This window comes from Anopheles marshallii (assembly GCF_943734725.1).
Source record: "Anopheles marshallii chromosome X unlocalized genomic scaffold, idAnoMarsDA_429_01 X_unloc_195, whole genome shotgun sequence".
Lineage (NCBI taxonomy): Eukaryota > Metazoa > Arthropoda > Insecta > Diptera > Culicidae > Anopheles > Anopheles marshallii.
In genome coordinates, this window is record NW_026525774.1 from 10,793 (window position 1) to 15,000 (window position 4,208).

At 52.4% G+C, this 4,208-nt stretch overlaps 1 pseudogene; it reads right to left on the reverse strand.

Annotated features, from left to right (window-relative positions):
• Positions 1 to 2,009: 2,009 nt before the first annotated feature.
• Positions 2,010 to 4,208, reverse strand: part of LOC128717099 (large subunit ribosomal RNA) — a 6,243-nt pseudogene continuing 4,044 nt past the window's right edge.

The following is a 4,208-nucleotide window of genomic DNA, read 5'->3' on the forward strand; positions in this document are numbered from 1 at the left end:
TTTCAGTGTAAAATAAGGTTTCTCCAATCGATCGCGGGTTTCACTTTTCATCATTTGCTAGGTCTAACTATGATGTTTTGAGTGGTCCCGCAAAAATTTTTTCTTGGACCGGGCCTTCCTTCCCGGCCCTGTCGGTGTGCTCTGCAGTAGGGTGCTCCATACAAATTTTCCTTATGTGGAATTTTTCAGTGTAAAATAAGGTTTCTCCAATCGATCGCGGGTTTCACTTTTCATCATTTGCTAGGTCTAACTATGATGTTTTAAGTGGTCCCGCAAAAATTTTTTCTCTTAGCCAGTCAACCCTTTCGTCCATGTCGGTGTGTTCTGCAGTAGGGTGCTCCAACCAAGTTTTCCTAATGAAAGTTTTTCGTGGTTTCGTGTGAGTTAAAAACTCCGGAACTTGGCTTATTTTCACCATAATTTCCACATATGGTGACCAACTCAATAAACGTTTTGTGCGTATCCTATGGACAGTTTTTCGCGTTCAACTTGGTGAACTAGGGTTGTTTTCCCGAAGGGTAAAAAAATCTGGACTTAGCCAAATTTTGAAATCTCCAACCAATCTTGACCTGTTAGATTATCTTGGTTGGGTTGCTATGGGCTGCTACGGCCTACTTGATAGGCAATGTTTCAACTCTTGGAAGCTTTCGTGGTTGTTTAGAACTGTCCATGGCCTTCTTGATAGAAATGGCTTATCGTGGCCATGGACTTAGCAACATTTTGAGATCCAATCTTGGCCTGTTAGATTATCTTGGTTGGGTGCTATGGGCTGGTACGGCCTACTTGATAGGCAATGTTTCAACTCTTGGAAGCTTTCGTGGTTGCTAAGCACAGTTCGTGGCCTTCTTGATAGAAATGGCTTATGGTGGCCATGGACTTAGCAAAATTTTGAAATCTCCAACCAATCTTGGCCTGTTAGAGTATCTTGGTTGGGTTGCTATGGGCTGGTACGGCCTACTTGATAGGCAATGTTTCAACTCTTGGAAGCTTTCGTGGTTGTTTAGAACTGTCCATGGCCTTCTTGATAGAAATGGCTTATCGTGGCCATGGACTTAGCAACATTTTGAGATCCAATCTTGGCCTGTTAGATTATCTTGGTTGGGTTGCTATGGGCTGGTACGGCCTACTTGATAGGCAATGTTTCAACTCTTGGAAGCTTTCGTGGTTGCTAAGCACAGTTCGTGGCCTTCTTGATAGAAATGGCTTATGGTGGCCATGGACTTAGCAAAATTTTGAAATCTCCAACCAATCTTGGCCTGTTAGAGTATCTTGGTTGGGTTGCTATGGGCTGGTACGGCCTACTTGATAGGCAATGTTTCAACTCTTGGAAGCTCTCGTGGTTGCTAAGCACTGTTCGTGGCCTTCTTAATAGAAATGGCTTATGGTGGCCATGGACTTAGCAAAATTTTGAAATCTCCAACCAATCTTGGCCTGTTAGAGTATCTTGGTTGGGTTGCTATGGGCCGGTACGGCCTACTTGATAGGCAATGTTTCAACTCTTGGGCGCTTTCGTGGTTGCTAAGCACTGTCCATGGCCTTCTTGATAGAAATGGCTTATGGTGGCCATGGACTTAGCAACATTTTGAAGTCTCCAACCAATCTTGGCCTGTTAGATTATCTTGGTTGGTTTGCTATGGGCTGGTACGGCCTACTTGATAGGCAATGTTTCAACTCTTGGAAGCTTTCGTGGTTGCTTAGGATAAGAATCCCGACGAGAAAGGTTTCCCGGACTTATAAAAATAACCGATTAGCCCCAAGGACACATCTTCCTTGAAAGGCTAATCATGCACCACACACCACACCACCCATAGGCTTGCAAGCAGCACTCTTGTCGAGTGCAGCAAGCCTATGCTCACATCAACTACCGTACACGTACCACCATAGGCTTGCAAGCAGCACTCTTGTCGAGTGCAGCAAGCCTATGCTCATCAACTACCATACGTACCACCACAGCCTTGCAAGCAGCACTCTTGTCGAGTGCAGCAAGCCTATACTCCACGAACTAACCACTTCACCACCAAGCATGGGTCGCCTGAGAGGATCGATGCGAACGCATCTCTACAACTCGCAGCTCCCAGCCTGTAGTCCCGTCGTTTGCGGGCGGTCGAAGGTGTCGAAACTAGTTGTATCCACGGTCGACGGGAGCACAGCCACCAGGGTTCCCTGTGATAAGGTACTTCCACGTGCAGCGTGCACCCGCCCGTTGCGGCTCAGTCTAGTGCTATAGCGGGGATGAGACGGCAGTGTGCACGGGGCAGCACCGACGGATCTCAGAGGGTTGTTAAGCCCGCTAGCTTCCGATCACCTAATGGGTTTATGATGCGCTATCAGCTCGGATTGGATACGACCTTAGAGGCGTTCAGGCATAATCCAGCGGACGTAGCGTCATACCAAAGTCCGGTCGAACTAGTATTGAGCCAGTGGTCCGTACCTGTGGTTCCTCTCGTACTGCACAGGAATTCCGTTAAGATAGCAGCATACAGCACACACCAGTAGGGTAAAACTAACCTGTCTCACGACGGTCTAAACCCAGCTCACGTTCCCTTGAAAGGGTGAACAATCCTACGCTTGGTGAATTTTGCTTCACAATGATAGGAAGAGCCGACATCGAAGGATCAATAAGCCACGTCGCTATGAACGCTTGGCGGCCACAAGCCAGTTATCCCTGTGGCGGGCGTTCCACAGGGCTCAATCCTGGGCCCGACCCTGTGGAACGCGATGTACGACGGCGTGCTTCGGCTGGTGCTGCCTGAGGGCGCCGAAGTGATCGGCTTTGCGGATGACGTCGTGGTGCTGGCGAGCGGGACGACGCCGGAAGCAGCGACGGGACTGGCGGAGACGGCGGTAGCAATGATCAGCTCGTGGATGGCGCAACACCACCTGGAGCTCGCTCCGGCCAAGACCGAGCTGGTCATTGTGTCTACGATGAGACGAGACAACACCCGAGTCCCGGTGAGTATCAATGGAGTACAGAAACTGCCGACCCGCACCTTGAAATATTTAGGAGTTGTCATCGAGGACCACTTGTCGTGGAGGCCACACGTAGAGCAGGCCACGACGAAAGCGCTCCGTGTGGCGCAGGGGATTTCCCGGCTGCTCCGAAATCATGGTGGGCCAAAGAGTGCGAAGCGGCGGCTGCTTGCATCGGTGGTGGACTCCACCCTCCGCTACGCCGCGCCGATTTGGCACGAGGCAGTCCGGCTCCGGGAGTGTTGCAGACAGCTGAACCGCGTGCAAGGACTGTACGCACGGCCAGTAGCTCGCACCTTCATTACAGTGCGCCATGAGGTGGCAACGGTCCTTGCCAGCGTCATCCCCATCGTGCTGCAGGTGACGGAAGACGCTCGCTGCTACCAGCGGCATCGGACGACGGGAGCAAGTCTACGCGAACTGCGCACCGAGGAGCGGATAAACACGATGGTCGAGTGGCAGCGTCAGTGGGACCAGCTAGAATCGGAAAGCCGCTACACCCGATGGACGCACCGGACCATCCCGGACTTGGCGGCATGGAAGAACCGGCAACACGGAGAGATGACTTTCCACCTTGCACAGATCCTCTCCGGCCATGGGTTCTTCCATGAGTACCTGTGCGTGAAACATCTTGCACCATCCGCCGACTGTACCAGGTGCCCGGGAGTCCTGGAGACGGCCGAGCATGTATTCTTCGACTGTCCGAGGTTCGCGGACGTCCGGCATGAATTACTCGGCGAGGAAGACGAAGCGGCTGTGACGCCTGACAACATTGAGGCGTTCATGCTTAGTAGCCGAACACGATGGAGCAAAGTCTGCGAGGCGGCACGAATCATCACCACGGAGCTGCAGCAGGACTGGTATATTGAACGTGCCACCAGCGCCAGGGCCGAGATGGTTGCTGCAGCGCAGACAATTGATGATGCTTACAACACCACGCTGGCAGAACGTAACGAGCGACGGAATGAGGCCCGCAGGCAACAAACGCGTGAGAGACAGGCGGAAAGGCCACCTCCTATGCACCCGGATGGGCGCCCGTACACGGAGGAGGAGCTGGCCCAGCGAGAACAGCGCATGGAACAGACGCGGGACAGGGTCCGCAGACACCGGGCCCGTCGGAAGGTGGAAAGCGGCGAGGCGGTGGACTGCCGCGACTATCTCTGGGCCCTGTTTGGCGTTGATGCGTTCAGGGAGGCGGACGAAGAAAGTGATTAGGGGACACGACTGTCCATTAGGGG